At 46.8% G+C, this 17,089-nt stretch overlaps 1 long non-coding RNA gene across 3 annotated transcripts; it reads left to right on the top strand.

Annotated features, from left to right (window-relative positions):
• Positions 1-192: 192 nt before the first annotated feature.
• Positions 193-16,816, top strand: LOC142493080 (uncharacterized). 3 transcript variants are annotated; one of them, XR_012800971.1, is made up of 15 exons: positions 193-391; positions 2,173-2,274; positions 2,618-2,809; positions 3,987-4,034; positions 5,349-5,450; positions 5,804-5,995; positions 7,171-7,218; positions 8,546-8,647; positions 8,997-9,176; positions 10,397-10,444; positions 11,760-11,861; positions 12,214-12,393; positions 13,571-13,618; positions 14,948-15,049; positions 15,418-16,816. It is a non-coding gene; the product is annotated as an uncharacterized LOC142493080 (long non-coding RNA). The 3 variants fall into 3 exon arrangements; XR_012800973.1 differs by lacking the exon at positions 7,171-7,218; XR_012800972.1 differs by lacking the exons at positions 193-391; positions 2,173-2,274; positions 2,618-2,809 and adding an exon at positions 3,114-3,589.
• Positions 16,817-17,089: the final 273 nt, after the last annotated feature.

The raw sequence follows: 17,089 nt of genomic DNA, 5'->3' as shown, positions 1-17,089 counted from the left end.
CATGTTGTCTCTCTCTCCCCATACTCTCTCTCTCTATCTCCCTATGCTGTCCCTCTCTCTCCCCATGCTGTCCCTCTCTCTCCCCATGCTGTCCCTCTCCCTCCCCATGCTGTCCCTCTCTCTCCCCATGCTGTCCCTCTCTCCCCATGCTGTGTGCCTCTCTCTCAACCCCCCCCCCCCCCCCCCCGGCATCCTCCAGCCAATGACGTGCAGCCCGGTATATTAGAAGCCCAACCACCTGAAACTCAAAAAAATACTCACCGGCCGGGCTGCCGCATCCTCGCCACCGCGCACCGCCACCGCACCTAGAGTGCAAAACAAACAGGACCAGGGAGAAAAACCGGGACATCGCCGGGACGGACCGGCAGCCGGTACAGCACAGAAAAAAACGGTACTGTCCCGGCAAAACTGGGACGCCTGGTCACCCTATGTGTGTGTCTCTGTCCCCCATGCTGTTCTCTCTCTCCCCATACTCTCTCTCTCTCCCTATGATGTCTCTCTCTCTCTCCCGATGCTGTCCCACTCCCTCCCCATGCTGTTCCTCTCTCTCCATGCTGTGTGCCTCTCTCCCCCCATGCTGTCTCTCTCTCTGTCTCTCTCTCTAGACGTTCCAACTTTTTAATTGAACATTTGTAGAGAAAAGTAGCAATGTCGCCAGAAGCGTATTTTTCAATATTTAGCATCTCTACTAATTGGTATAATGATACTTCATATAAAGCAGGTTATGGGGCACAGTATTAAATGAGCATCATAATAATAACAGCATGTTCTTGTATAGCGCTGCTAGTTTTACGTAGCACTTTACAGAGACATTTTACAGGCACAAGTCCCTGCCACGTGGAGCTTACAATCTATGTTTTTGGTGCCTGAAGCACAGGGAGATAAAGTGACTTGCCTAAGGTCACAAGGAGCTGACACCGGAAATTGAACCAGGCTACCCTGCTTCAAACTCTCAGTGCCAGTCAGTGTCTTTACTCACTGAGCCACTCCCTCTCCCATGTCTCTTATCACATCCCAGTATATGGAGATCTCCCATTATCACAATCTGGAAACCTCTGTATGTGTGTATGTGTGTGTGTGTGTGTGTGTGTGTGTATATATATTTATTTTATTGGAACAATGTTTCGGTTTTATATACACATACACACACACACACACACACACACACACAGATTCCTGCTCCTAAAATACAAACGCACAACCAGTAATATTCTCACACACTCACACTAAAATAGCACTAACAGATTGATACACTTGTACAAACACAGCCACAATATGGCAGCTTAGCACAGACACACGGTATGATATAAGACAAAATCCCACTCACTCCGACACACTCACACAGAGTAACTATCAGACAGTAACACACACTCACTCCGACACACACACTAATGGTTATATACACACACACAGTAACTATCAGACAGTAACATACACAGTTTGAGCCTTGGGAGGGGGGTATTTTGGAGTACTGGTCCTGGGGAGGAAGGTATTAGGGGGAATTGGACCTGGGGATGGGAGTATTAGGGGGTATTGGGCCTGGGGGTGGGAGTATTAGGGGGTACTGAGTCTGGGGAGGGGGGTATTAGGGAGTACTGGGCCTGGGGAGGAGGATATTAGGGGGTATTGGACCTGGGGATGGGAGTATTAGGGAGTACTGGGCCTGAGGAGGAGGGTATTAGGGGGTATTGGGCCTGGGGGTGGGAGTATTAGGGGGTACTGGGGATGGGGGAATAGGGGGAGCCGGTCCAGAGGAGAGAAGATGAGGACCCCCAAGCTGTAGATGTAAGGAGTCAGAGGCAGAGCTTTCTCATCTTATAGCCCAGTGTAACTGTGTGTGACAGGGAGAGGGGATTCCCATAGAGACACATCAGCTAATGTCCATCTGCAACATCATTTTCCAAACTCTACAGTGGGAACAGGACAGAAAAACAAGGGATCCGCTAATAACGGACAATACAATGACGTACAATGCACACAGTTTATCAATTATTTATCAAGTGGTATAAATGGTTCTGTGATTTAACCCCTTCAGAGCCAGAGAGGCAAGCAATGGCTTTGCTGTGCGTGTTATATGGCTCGGCGATGCATTTCCTGCCCCAAGTGGCACAGGAGCTCTTGCGATACAGAGTATCACTGCCGCTGGTTACAAACACTTTGTATCTCCTGCAGGAAGTGGAGTACACGGAGGTGGAGGCGTTCATTCTCTCAGCATTAGGACCCCCCTGCAATAGCCCAGGAGCCAACTCCATGAAGTCATCTATGGAAGAGGAGGTGTTGGGGTAGTGGATGTGTGAGGAATGGGTGGTTGAGGGGGAGGTGTGTGAGGAGAGAGAGGTGTGTGAGGAGAGAGAGGGGTGTGTGAGGAGAGAGAGGGGTGTGTGAGGAGAGAGGGGTGTGTGAGGAGAGAGGTGTGTGACGCCCTCTCCCTCTCTCTGCTGCCCTCTTCCTCTCTCTGTCGCCCTCTCCCTCTCTGTCGCTCTCTCTCTGTCTCTCTTTCTCATTCTCTCTTTCTCTGTGTCTCTCTCTCTCTCTGTGTGTCTCTCTCTCTCTCTGTGTCTCTCTCTCTGTGTGCGTGCCGCTCTCTCTCTCCCCCCCCCCCCCCGGCATCCTCCAGCCAATGACGTGCAGCCCGGCATATTAGAAGCCCAACCACCTGAAACTCAAAAAAATACTCACCGGCCGGGCTACCGCATCCTCGCCACCGTGCACCGCCACCGCACCTAGAGTGCAAAACAAACGGGACCAGGGAGAAAAACCGGGACATCGCCGGGACGGACCGGCAGCCGGTACAGCACAGAAAAAAACGGTACTGTCCCGGCAAAACTGGGACGCCTGGTCACCCTATGTGTGTCTCTCTCCCCCCCATGCTGTTCTCTCTCTCCCCCCCGATGCTGTCCCTCTCTCTCCCCATGCTGTTCCTCTCTCCCCATGCTGTGTGCCTCTCTCTCCCCATGCTGTCTCTCTTTGTCTCTCTCTCAAGACGTTCCAACTTTTTAATTGAACATTTGTAGAGAAAAGTAGCAATGTCGCCAGAAGCGTATTTTTCAATATTTAGTATCTCTACTAATTAGTATAATAATACTTCATATAAAGCAGGTTATGGGGCACAGTATTAAATGAGCATCATAATAATAACAGCATGTTCTTGTATAGCGCTGCTAGTTTTACGTAGCACTTTACAGAGACATTTTACAGGCACAAGTCCCTGCCCCGTGGAGCTTACAATCTATGTTTTTGGTGCCTGAAGCACAGGGAGATAAAGTGACTTGCCTAAGGTCACAAGGAGCTGACACCGGAAATTGAACCAGGCTACCCTGCTTCAAACTCTCAGTGCCAGTCAGTGTCTTTACTCACTGAGCCACTCCCTCTCCCATGTCTCTTATCACATCCCAGTATATGGAGATCTCCCATTATCACAATCTGGAAACCTCTGACAGAGCTCAAGCTGAGCCCAGAATAGGACAGACATTCGCATTCTAATTTTCAAAAAATACATGTTTACCTGACTTCCATGGTTACAACTAAACCGCTTGGTTCCAGAGTTCTATGCCATCACTCTCTGCCATTACCAACGTGGATCTGCCAGGTAAGGTTTCTTCTGAGACGTAGCAGAGATTTCAGACACTTCACCGCTCATTTGGATCATATTTATAACCAGGAGGTTTATTTTTCATCTTCAGGACAAATTCACATCTTCTTGTCCTATTGGGAGAGGATTACAGCAGCCTCCCTGTGGAAGGCAATGGCCCATTCATTGGGTCTCCTCTGAGACTTTTTGGTCTAACATAAAAAACTATTTTCTGCCACTTAATTGATATCAAATCTGTGGCTTTTTAGAAGTACCGTATCACTATTACATCTTTTTTGTGTTGTTTTTCAAGAGATTATATGTATTAGTATAATAGATTATTTTGATTAGTATGAGATTATATTTATTAGTATTTACGTCACCACCTCACTGATCTCTCTTCCCCACCATCCAGATTGAGATTTTAAAACAACAAACATTTGCCAAGATGGAGACACACTGGGTAAGATCGGATAAAAGGACAACCTTAGAATGCATTAAAAACAAAGTCTGATGTGGCATGTAACAGAATTAAATAGGGGGGAGATCTGACTACCTTGGGTCCCTGTGTATTGAGAGGCTCCTATAAAGAGCCAAAGCGTTGATCAGTTCTATTCAATAGTATTGTTTGTTTTTTTTACAAAGCCCTGGTGTGCCTGCTTTTTCTTTATATATCTATATATACATAAACACACAAGTATGTGTGTGTGTGTATATATATTTATTTTATTGGAACAATGTTTTGGTTTTATATACACATACACACACACACACAGATTCCTGCTCCTAAAATACAAACGCACAATCAGTAATATTCTCACACACTCACACTAAAATAGCACTAACAGATTGATACACTTGTACAAACACAGCCACAATATGGCAGCTTAGCACAGACACACACTATGATATAAGACAAAATCCCACTCACTCCGACACACTCACACAGAGTAACTATCAGACAGTAACACACACTCACTCAGACACACACACTAATGGTTATATACGCACACACAGTAACTATCAGACAGTAACATACACAGTTTGAGCCTTGGGATGGGGGTATTTTGGAGTACTGGTCCTGGGGAGGAAGGTATTAGGGGGAATTGGACCTGGGGATGGGAGTATTAGTGGGTATTGGGCCTGGGGGTGGGAGTATTAGGGGGTACTGAGTCTGGGGAGGGGGGTATTAGGGAGTACTGGGCCTGGGGAGGAGGATATTAGGGGGTATTGGACCTGGGGATGGGAGTATTAGGGAGTACTGGGCCTGGGGAGGAGGGTATTAGGGGGTATTGGGCCTGGGGTGGGAGTATTAGGGGGTACTGGGGATGGGGGAATAGGGGGAGCCGGTCCAGAGGAGAGAAGATGAGGACCCCCAAGCTGTAGATGTATAAGGAGTCAGAGGCAGAGCTTTCTCATCTTATAGCCCAGTGTAACTGTGTGTGACAGGGAGAGGGGATTCCCATAGAGACACATCAGCTAATGTCCATCTGCAACATCATTTTCCAAACTCTACAGCGGGAACAGGACAGAAAAACAAGGGATCCGCTAATAACGGACAATACAATGACGTACAATGCACACAGTTTATCAATTATTTTTCAAGTGGTATAAATGGTTCTGTGATTTAACCCCTTCAGTGCCAGAGAGGCAAGCAATGGCTTTGCTGTGCGTGTTATATGGCTCGGCGATGCGTTTCCTGCCCCAAGTGGCACAGGAGCTCTTGCGATACAGAGTATCACTGCCGCTGGTTACAAACACTTTGTATCTCCTGCAGGAAGTGGAGTACACGGAGGTGGAGGCGTTCATTCTCTCAGCATTAGGACCCCCCTGCAATAGCCCAGGAGCCAACTCCATGAAGTCATCTATGGAAGAGGAGGTGTTGGGGTAGTGGATGTGTGAGGAATGGGTGGTTGAGGGGGAGGTGTGTGAGGAGAGAGAGGTGTGTGAGGAGAGAGAGGGGTGTGTGAGGAGAGAGAGGGGTGTGTGAGGAGAGAGGGGTGTGTGAGGAGAGAGGTGTGTGACGCCCTCTCCCTCTCTCTGCTGCCCTCTTCCTCTCTCTGTCGCCCTCTCCCTCTCTGTCACTCTCTCTCTGTCTCTCTTTCTCATTCTCTCTTTCTCTGTGTCTCTCTCTCTCTCTCTGTGTGTCTCTCTCTCTCTCTGTGTCTCTCTCTCTGTGTGCGTGCCGCTCTCTCTCTCTCTGTCTCTCCCCCCCCCCCCGGCATCCTCCAGCCAATGACGTGCAGCCCGGCATATTAGAAGCCCAACCACCTGAAACTCAAAAAAATACTCACCGGCCGGGCTACCGCATTCTCGCCACCGTGCACCGCCACCGCACCTAGAGTGCAAAACAAACGGGACCAGGGAGAAAAACCGGGACATCGCCGGGACGGACCGGCAGCCGGTACAGCACAGAAAAAAACGGTACTGTCCCGGCAAAACTGGGACGCCTGGTCACCCTATGTGTGTGTCTCTGTCCCCCATGCTGTTCTCTCTCTCCCCCCCGATGCTGTCCCTCTCTCCCCATGCTGTTCCTCTCTCCCCATGCTGTGTGCCTCTCTCTCCCCATGCTGTCTCTCTTTGTCTCTCTCTCAAGACGTTCCAACTTTTTAATTGAACATTTGTAGAGAAAAGTAGCAATGTCGCCAGAAGCGTATTTTTCAATATTTAGTATCTCTACTAATTGGTATAATGAAACTTCATATAAAGCAGGTTATGGGGCACAGTATTAAATGAGCATCATAATAATAACAGCATGTTCTTGTATAGCGCTGCTAGTTTTACGTAGCACTTTACAGAGACATTTTACAGGCACAAGTCCCTGCCCCGTGGAGCTTACAATCTATGTTTTTGGTGCCTGAAGCACAGGGAGATAAAGTGACTTGCCTAAGGTCACAAGGAGCTGACACCGGAAATTGAACCAGGCTACCCTGCTTCAAACTCTCAGTGCCAGTCAGTGTCTTTACTCACTGAGCCACTCCCTCTCCCATGTCTCTTATCACATCCCAGTATATGGAGATCTCCCATTATCACAAGCTGGAAACCTCTGACAGAGCTCAAGCTGAGCCCAGAATAGGACAGACATTCGCATTCTAATTTTCAAAAATTACATGTTTACCTGACTTCCATGGTTACAACTAAACCGCTTGGTTCCAGAGTTCTATGCCATCACTCTCTGCCATTACCAACGTGGATCTGCCAGATAAGGTTTCTTCTGAGACGTAGCAGAGATTTCAGACACTTTACCACTCATTTGGATCATATTTATAACCAGGAGGTTTATTTTTCATCTTCAGGACAAATTCACAACTTCTTGTCCTATTGGGAGAGGATTACAACAGCCTCCCTGTGGAAGGCAATGGCCCATTCATTGGGTCTCCTCTGAGACTTTTTGGTCTAACATAAAAAACTATTTTCTGCCACTTAATTGATATCAAATCTGTGGCTTTTTAGAAGTACCGTATCACTTTTACATCTTTTTTGTGTTGTTTTTCAAGAGATTATATGTATTAGTATAATAGATTATATTTATTAGTATGAGATTATATTTATTAGTATTTACGTCACCACCTCACTGATCTCTCTTCCCCACCATCCAGATTGAGATTTTAAAACAACAAACATTTGCCAAGATGGAGACACACTGGGTAAGATCGGATAAAAGGACAACCTTAGAATGCATTAAAAACAAAGTCTGATGTGGCATGTAACAGAATTAAATAGGGGGGAGATCTGACTACCTTGGGTCCCTGTGTGTTGAGAGGCTCCTATAAAGAGCCAAAGCGTTGATCAGTTCTATTCAATAGTATTGTTTTTTTTTTTTACAAAGCCCTGGTGTGCCTGCTTTTTCTTTATATATCTATATATACATAAACACACAAGTATGTGTGTGTGTGTGTGTGTGTGTATATATCTTTATTTTATTGGAACAATGTTTCGGTTTTATATACACATACACACACACACACACACAGATTCCTGCTCCTAAAATACAAACGCACAATCAGTAATATTCTCACACACTCACACTAAAATAGCACTAACAGATTGATACACTTGTACAAACACAGCCACAATATGGCAGCTTAGCACAGACACACACTATGATATAAGACAAAATCCCACTCACTCCGACACACTCACACAGAGTAACTATCAGACAGTAACACACACTCACTCAGACACACACACTAATGGTTATATACACACACACAGTAACTATCAGACAGTAACATACACAGTTTGAGCCTTGGGATGGGGGTATTTTGGAGTACTGGTCCTGGGGAGGAAGGTATTAGGGGGAATTGGACCTGGGGATGGGAGTATTAGGGGGTATTGGGCCTGGGGGTGGGAGTATTAGGGGGTACTGAGTCTGGGGAGGGGGGTATTAGGGAGTACTGGGCCTGGGGAGGAGGATATTAGGGGGTATTGGACCTGGGGATGGGAGTATTAGGGAGTACTGGGCCTGGGGAGGAGGGTATTAGGGGGTATTGGGCCTGGGGGTGGGAGTATTAGGGGGTACTGGGGATGGGGGAATAGGGGGAGCCGGTCCAGAGGAGAGAAGATGAGGACCCCCAAGCTGTAGATGTAAGGAGTCAGAGGCAGAGCTTTCTCATCTTATAGCCCAGTGTAACTGTGTGTGACAGGGAGAGGGGATTCCCATAGAGACACATCAGCTAATGTCCATCTGCAACATAATTTTCCAAACTCTACAGCGGGAACAGGACAGAAAAACAAGGGATCCGCTAATAACGGACAATACAATGACGTACAATGCACACAGTTTATCAATTATTTTTCAAGTGGTATAAATGGTTCTGTGATTTAACCCCTTCAGTGCCCGAGAGGCAAGCAATGGCTTTGCTGTGCGTGTTATATGGCTCGGCGATGCGTTTCCTGCCCCAAGTGGCACAGGAGCTCTTGCGATACAGAGTATCACTGCCGCTGGTTACAAACACTTTGTATCTCCTGCAGGAAGTGGAGTACACGGAGGTGGAGGCGTTCATTCTCTCAGCATTAGGACCCCCCTGCAATAGCCCAGGAGCCAACTCCATGAAGTCATCTATGGAAGAGGAGGTGTTGGGGTAGTGGATGTGTGAGGAATGGGTGGTTGAGGGGGAGGTGTGTGAGGAGAGAGAGGTGTGTGAGGAGAGAGAGGGGTGTGTGAGGAGAGAGAGGGGTGTGTGAGGAGAGAGGGGTGTGTGAGGAGAGAGGGGTGTGTGAGGAGAGAGGTGTGTGAGGAGAGAGATGTGTGCCGCCCTCTCCCTCTCTCTGCTGCCCTCTTCCTCTCTCTGTCGCTCTCTCTCAGTCTCTCTTTCTCATTCTCTCTCTTTCTCTGTGTCTCTCTTTCTCTCTCTCTGTGTGTCTCTCTCTGTGTGCGTGCGGCTCTCTCTCTCTCTCTCCCCCCCCCCCCGGCATCCTCCAGCCAATGACGTGCAGCCCGGCATATTAGAAGCCCAACCACCTGAAACTCAAAAAAATACTCACCGGCCGGGCTGCCGCATCCTCGCCACCGCGCACCGCCACCGCACCTAGAGTGCAAAACAAACGGGACCAGGGAGAAAAACCGGGACATCGCCGGGACGGACCAGCACAGAAAAAAACGGTACTGTCCCGGCAAAACTGGGACGCCTGGTCACCCTATGTGTGTGTCTCTGTCCCCCATGCTGTTCTCTCTCTCTCCCCATCTCCCTATGATGTCTCTCTCTCTCTCTCCCGATGCTGTCCCTCTCTCTCCCGATGCTGTCCCTCTCTCTCCCCATGCTGTTCCTCTCTCCCCATGCTGTGTGCCTCTCTCTCCCCATGCTGTCTCTCTCTGTCTTTCTCTCAAGATGTTCCAACTTTTTAATTGAACATTTGTAGAGAAAAGTAGCAATGTCGCCAGAAGCGTATTTTTCAATATTTAGCATCTCTACTAATTGGTATAATGATACTTCATATAAAGCAGGTTATGGGGCACAGTATTAAATGAGCATCATAATAATAACAGCATGTTCTTGTATAGCGCTGCTAGTTTTACGTAGCACTTTACAGAGACATTTTACAGGCACAAGTCCCTGCCCCGTGGAGCTTACAATCTATGTTTTTGGTGCCTGAAGCACAGGGAGATAAAGTGACTTGCCTAAGGTCACAAGGAGCTGACACCGGAAATTGAACCAGGCTACCCTGCTTCAAACTCTCAGTGCCAGTCAGTGTCTTTACTCACTGAGCCACTCCCTCTCCCATGTCTCTTATCACATCCCAGTATATGGAGATCTCCCATTATCACAAGCTGGAAACCTCTGACAGAGCTCAAGCTGAGCCCAGAATAGGACAGACATTCGCATTCTAATTTTCAAAAATTACATGTTTACCTGACTTCCATGGTTACAACTAAACCGCTTGGTTCCAGAGTTCTATGCCATCACTCTCTGCCATTACCAACGTGGATCTGCCAGATAAGGTTTCTTCTGAGACGTAGCAGAGATTTCAGACACTTTACCGCTCATTTGGATCATATTTATAACCAGGAGGTTTATTTTTCATCTTCAGGACAAATTCACAACTTCTTGTCCTATTGGGAGAGGATTACAACAGCCTCCCTGTGGAAGGCAATGGCCCATTCATTGGGTCTCCTCTGAGACTTTTTGGTCTAACATAAAAAACTATTTTCTGCCACTTAATTGATATCAAATCTGTGGCTTTTTAGAAGTACCGTATCACTATTACATCTTTTTTGTGTTGTTTTTCAAGAGATTATATGTATTAGTATAATTGATTAGTATGAGATTATATTTATTAGTATTTACGTCACCACCTCACTGATCTCTCTTCCCCACCATCCAGATTGAGATTTTAAAACAACAAACATTTGCCAAGATGGAGACACACTGGGTAAGATCGGATAAAAGGACAACCTTAGAATGCATTAAAAACAAAGTCTGATGTGGCATGTAACAGAATTAAATAGGGGGGAGATCTGACTACCATGGGTCCCTGTGTATTGAGAGGCTCCTATAAAGAGCCAAAGCGTTGATCAGTTCTATTCAATAGTATTGTTTTTTTTTTTTACAAAGCCCTGGTGTGCCTGCTTTTTCTTTATATATCTATATATACATAAACACACAAGTATGTGTGTGTGTGTGTATATATATTTATTTTATTGGAACAATGTTTTGGTTTTATATACACATACACACACACACACAGATTCCTGCTCCTAAAATACAAACGCACAATCAGTAATATTCTCACACACTCACACTAAAATAGCACTAACAGATTGATACACTTGTACAAACACAGCCACAATATGGCAGCTTAGCACAGACACACACTATGATATAAGACAAAATCCCACTCACTCCGACACACTCACACAGAGTAACTATCAGACAGTAACACACACTCACTCAGACACACACACTAATGGTTATATACACACACACAGTAACTATCAGACAGTAACATACACAGTTTGAGCCTTGGGATGGGGGTATTTTGGAGTACTGGTCCTGGGGAGGAAGGTATTAGGGGGAATTGGACCTGGGGATGGGAGTATTAGGGGGTATTGGGCCTGGGGGTGGGAGTATTGGGGGGTACTGAGTCTGGGGAGGGGGGTATTAGGGAGTACTGGGCCTGGGGAGGAGGATATTAGGGGGTATTGGACCTGGGGATGGGAGTATTAGGGAGTACTGGGCCTGGGGAGGAGGGTATTAGGGGGTATTGGGCCTGGGGGTGGGAGTATTAGGGGGTACTGGGGATGGGGGAATAGGGGGAGCCGGTCCAGAGGAGAGAAGATGAGGACCCCCAAGCTGTAGATGTAAGGAGTCAGAGGCAGAGCTTTCTCATCTTATAGCCCAGTGTAACTGTGTGTGACAGGGAGAGGGGATTCCCATAGAGACACATCAGCTAATGTCCATCTGCAACATCATTTTCCAAACTCTACAGCGGGAACAGGACAGAAAAACAAGGGATCCGCTAATAACGGACAATACAATGACGTACAATGCACACAGTTTATCAATTATTTTTCAAGTGGTATAAATGGTTCTGTGATTTAACCCCTTCAGTGCCAGAGAGGCAAGCAATGGCTTTGCTGTGCGTGTTATATGGCTCGGCGATGCGTTTCCTGCCCCAAGTGGCACAGGAGCTCTTGCGATACAGAGTATCACTGCCGCTGGTTACAAACACTTTGTATCTCCTGCAGGAAGTGGAGTACACGGAGGTGGAGGCGTTCATTCTCTCAGCATTAGGACCCCCCTGCAATAGCCCAGGAGCCAACTCCATGAAGTCATCTATGGAAGAGGAGGTGTTGGGGTAGTGGATGTGTGAGGAATGGGTGGTTGAGGGGGAGGTGTGTGAGGAGAGAGAGGTGTGTGAGGAGAGAGAGGGGTGTGTGAGGAGAGAGAGGGGTGTGTGAAGAGAGAGGGGTGTGTGAGGAGAGAGGTGTGTGACGCCCTCTCCCTCTCTCTGCTGCCCTCTTCCTCTCTCTGTCGCCCTCTCCCTCTCTGTCGCTCTCTCTCTGTCTCTCTTTCTCATTCTCTCTTTCTCTGTGTCTCTCTCTCTCTCTCTGTGTGTCTCTCTCTCTCTCTGTGTCTCTCTCTCTGTGTGCGTGCCGCTCTCTCTCTCTCTGTCTCTCCCCCCCCCCCGGCATCCTCCAGCCAATGACGTGCAGCCCGGCATATTAGAAGCCCAACCACCTGAAACTCAAAAAAATACTCACCGGCCGGGCTACCGCATTCTCGCCACCGTGCACCGCCACCGCACCTAGAGTGCAAAACAAACGGGACCAGGGAGAAAAACCGGGACATCGCCGGGACGGACCAGCACAGAAAAAAACGGTACTGTCCCGGCAAAACTGGGACGCCTGGTCACCCTATGTGTGTGTCTCTGTCCCCCATGCTGTTCTCTCTCTCCCCCCCGATGCTGTCCCTCTCTCTCCCCATGCTGTTCCTCTCTCCCCATGCTGTGTGCCTCTCTCTCCCCATGCTGTCTCTCTTTGTCTCTCTCTCAAGACGTTCCAACTTTTTAATTGAACATTTGTAGAGAAAAGTAGCAATGTCGCCAGAAGCGTATTTTTCAATATTTAGTATCTCTACTAATTGGTATAATGATACTTCATATAAAGCAGGTTATGGGGCACAGTATTAAATGAGCATCATAATAATAACAGCATGTTCTTGTATAGCGCTGCTAGTTTTACGTAGCACTTTACAGAGACATTTTACAGGCACAAGTCCCTGCCCCGTGGAGCTTACAATCTATGTTTTTGGTGCCTGAAGCACAGGGAGATAAAGTGACTTGCCTAAGGTCACAAGGAGCTGACACCGGAAATTGAACCAGGCTACCCTGCTTCAAACTCTCAGTGCCAGTCAGTGTCTTTACTCACTGAGCCACTCCCTCTCCCATGTCTCTTATCACATCCCAGTATATGGAGATCTCCCATTATCACAAGCTGGAAACCTCTGACAGAGCTCAAGCTGAGCCCAGAATAGGACAGACATTCGCATTCTAATTTTCAAAAATTACATGTTTACCTGACTTCCATGGTTACAACTAAACCGCTTGGTTCCAGAGTTCTATGCCATCACTCTCTGCCATTACCAACGTGGATCTGCCAGATAAGGTTTCTTCTGAGACGTAGCAGAGATTTCAGACACTTTACCACTCATTTGGATCATATTTATAACCAGGAGGTTTATTTTTCATCTTCAGGACAAATTCAAAACTTCTTGTCCTATTGGGAGAGGATTACAACAGCCTCCCTGTGGAAGGCAATGGCCCATTCATTGGGTCTCCTCTGAGACTTTTTGGTCTAACATAAAAAACTATTTTCTGCCACTTAATTGATATCAAATCTGTGGCTTTTTAGAAGTACCGTATCACTTTTACATCTTTTTTGTGTTGTTTTTCAAGAGATTATATGTATTAGTATAATAGATTATATTTATTAGTATGAGATTATATTTATTAGTATTTACGTCACCACCTCACTGATCTCTCTTCCCCACCATCCAGATTGAGATTTTAAAACAACAAACATTTGCCAAGATGGAGACACACTGGGTAAGATCGGATAAAAGGACAACCTTAGAATGCATTAAAAACAAAGTCTGATGTGGCATGTAACAGAATTAAATAGGGGGGAGATCTGACTACCTTGGGTCCCTGTGTGTTGAGAGGCTCCTATAAAGAGCCAAAGCGTTGATCAGTTCTATTCAATAGTATTGTTTGTTTTTTTTACAAAGCCCTGGTGTGCCTGCTTTTTCTTTATATATCTATATATACATAAACACACAAGTATATGTGTGTGTGTGTGTGTGTGTGTATATATCTTTATTTTATTGGAACAATGTTTCGGTTTTATATACACATACACACACACACACACACAGATTCCTGCTCCTAAAATACAAACGCACAATCAGTAATATTCTCACACACTCACACTAAAATAGCACTAACAGATTGATACACTTGTACAAACACAGCCACAATGTGGCAGCTTAGCACAGACACACACTATGATATAAGACAAAATCCCACTCACTCCGACACACTCACACAGAGTAACTATCAGACAGTAACACACACTCACTCAGACACACACACTAATGGTTATATACACACACACAGTAACTATCAGACAGTAACATACACAGTTTGAGCCTTGGGATGGGGGTATTTTGGAGTACTGGTCCTGGGGAGGAAGGTATTAGGGGGAATTGGACCTGGGGATGGGAGTATTAGGGGGTATTGGGCCTGGGGGTGGGAGTATTAGGGGGTACTGAGTCTGGGGAGGGGGGTATTAGGGAGTACTGGGCCTGGGGAGGAGGATATTAGGGGGTATTGGACCTGGGGATGGGAGTATTAGGGAGTACTGGGCCTGGGGAGGAGGGTATTAGGGGGTATTGGGCCTGGGGGTGGGAGTATTAGGGGGTACTGGGGATGGGGGAATAGGGGGAGCCGGTCCAGAGGAGAGAAGATGAGGACCCCCAAGCTGTAGATGTAAGGAGTCAGAGGCAGAGCTTTCTCATCTTATAGCCCAGTGTAACTGTGTGTGACAGGGAGAGGGGATTCCCATAGAGACACATCAGCTAATGTCCATCTGCAACATCATTTTCCAAACTCTACAGCGGGAACAGGACAGAAAAACAAGGGATCCGCTAATAACGGACAATACAATGACGTACAATGCACACAGTTTATCAATTATTTTTCAAGTGGTATAAATGGTTCTGTGATTTAACCCCTTCAGTGCCAGAGAGGCAAGCAATGGCTTTGCTGTGCGTGTTATATGGCTCGGCGATGCGTTTCCTGCCCCAAGTGGCACAGGAGCTCTTGCGATACAGAGTATCACTGCCGCTGGTTACAAACACTTTGTATCTCCTGCAGGAAGTGGAGTACACGGAGGTGGAGGCGTTCATTCTCTCAGCATTAGGACCCCCCTGCAATAGCCCAGGAGCCAACTCCATGAAGTCATCTATGGAAGAGGAGGTGTTGGGGTAGTGGATGTGTGAGGAATGGGTGGTTGAGGGGGAGGTGTGTGAGGAGAGAGAGGTGTGTGAGGAGAGAGAGGGGTGTGTGAGGAGAGAGAGGGGTGTGTGAGGAGAGAGGGGTGTGTGAGGAGAGAGGGGTGTGTGAGGAGAGAGGTGTGTGAGGAGAGAGATGTGTGCCGCCCTCTCCCTCTCTCTGCTGCCCTCTTCCTCTCTCTGTCGCCCTCTCCCTCTCTGTCGCTCTCTCTCAGTCTCTCTTTCTCATTCTCTCTCTTTCTCTGTGTCTCTCTTTCTCTCTCTCTGTGTGTCTCTCTCTGTGTGCGTGCGGCTCTCTCTCTCTCTCCCCCCACCCCCCCCGGCATCCTCCAGCCAATGACGTGCAGCCCGGCATATTAGAAGCCCAACCACCTGAAACTCAAAAAAATACTCACCGGCCGGGCTGCCGCATCCTCGCCACCGCGCACCGCCACCGCACCTAGAGTGCAAAACAAACGGGACCAGGGAGAAAAACCGGGACATCGCCGGGACGGACCAGCACAGAAAAAAACGGTACTGTCCCGGCAAAACTGGGACGCCTGGTCACCCTATGTGTGTGTCTCTGTCCCCCATGCTGTTCTCTCTCTCCCCATCTCCCTATGATGTCTCTCTCTCTCTCTCCCGATGCTGTCCCTCTCTCTCCCCATGCTGTTCCTCTCTCCCCATGCTGTGTGCCTCTCTCTCCCCATGCTGTCTCTCTCTGTCTCTCTCTCAAGATGTTCCAACTTTTTAATTGAACATTTGTAGAGAAAAGTAGCAATGTCGCCAGAAGCGTATTTTTCAATATTTAGCATCTCTACTAATTGGTATAATGATACTTCATATAAAGCAGGTTATGGGGCACAGTATTAAATGAGCATCATAATAATAACAGCATGTTCTTGTATAGCGCTGCTAGTTTTACGTAGCACTTTACAGAGACATTTTACAGGCACAAGTCCCTGCCCCGTGGAGCTTACAATCTATGTTTTTGGTGCCTGAAGCACAGGGAGATAAAGTGACTTGCCTAAGGTCACAAGGAGCTGACACCGGAAATTGAACCAGGCTACCCTGCTTCAAACTCTCAGTGCCAGTCAGTGTCTTTACTCACTGAGCCACTCCCTCTCCCATGTCTCTTATCACATCCCAGTATATGGAGATCTCCCATTATCACAAGCTGGAAACCTCTGACAGAGCTCAAGCTGAGCCCAGAATAGGACAGACATTCGCATTCTAATTTTCAAAAAATACATGTTTACCTGACTTCCATGGTTACAACTAAACCGCTTGGTTCCAGAGTTCTATGCCATCACTCTCTGCCATTACCAACGTGGATCTGCCAGGTAAGGTTTCTTCTGAGACGTAGCAGAGATTTCAGACACTTTACCACTCATTTGGATCATATTTATAACCAGGAGGTTTATTTTTCATCTTCAGGACAAATTCACAACTTCTTGTCCTATTGGGAGAGGATTACAACAGCCTCCCTGTGGAAGGCAATGGCCCATTCATTGGGTCTCCTCTGAGACTTTTTGGTCTAACATAAAAAACTATTTTCTGCCACTTAATTGATATCAAATCTGTGGCTTTTTAGAAGTACCGTATCACTTTTACATCTTTTTTGTGTTGTTTTTCAAGAGATTATATGTATTAGTATAATAGATTATATTTATTAGTATGAGATTATATTTATTAGTATTTACGTCACCACCTCACTGATCTCTCTTCCCCACCATCCAGATTGAGAGGATTGAGATTTTAAAACGACAAACATAGGCAAGATGGAGACAAACTGGGTGAGATCGGATAAAAGGACAACCTTAGAATGCATTAAAAACAAAGTCTGATGTGGCATGTAACAGAATTAAATAGGGGGGAGATCTGACTACCTTGGGTCCCTGTGTGTTGAGAGGCTCCTATAAAGAGCCAAAGCGTTGATCAGTTCTATTCAATAGTTTTTTTTATTTTTTACAAAGCCCTGGTGTGCCTGCTTTTTCTTTATATATCTATATATACATAAACACAC

Source organism: Ascaphus truei, chromosome 4 (assembly GCF_040206685.1).
Source record: "Ascaphus truei isolate aAscTru1 chromosome 4, aAscTru1.hap1, whole genome shotgun sequence".
Lineage (NCBI taxonomy): Eukaryota > Metazoa > Chordata > Amphibia > Anura > Ascaphidae > Ascaphus > Ascaphus truei.
The sequence above is the reverse complement of the archived record's forward strand: the minus strand, read 5'-3'. Positions and strand labels throughout refer to the sequence as shown.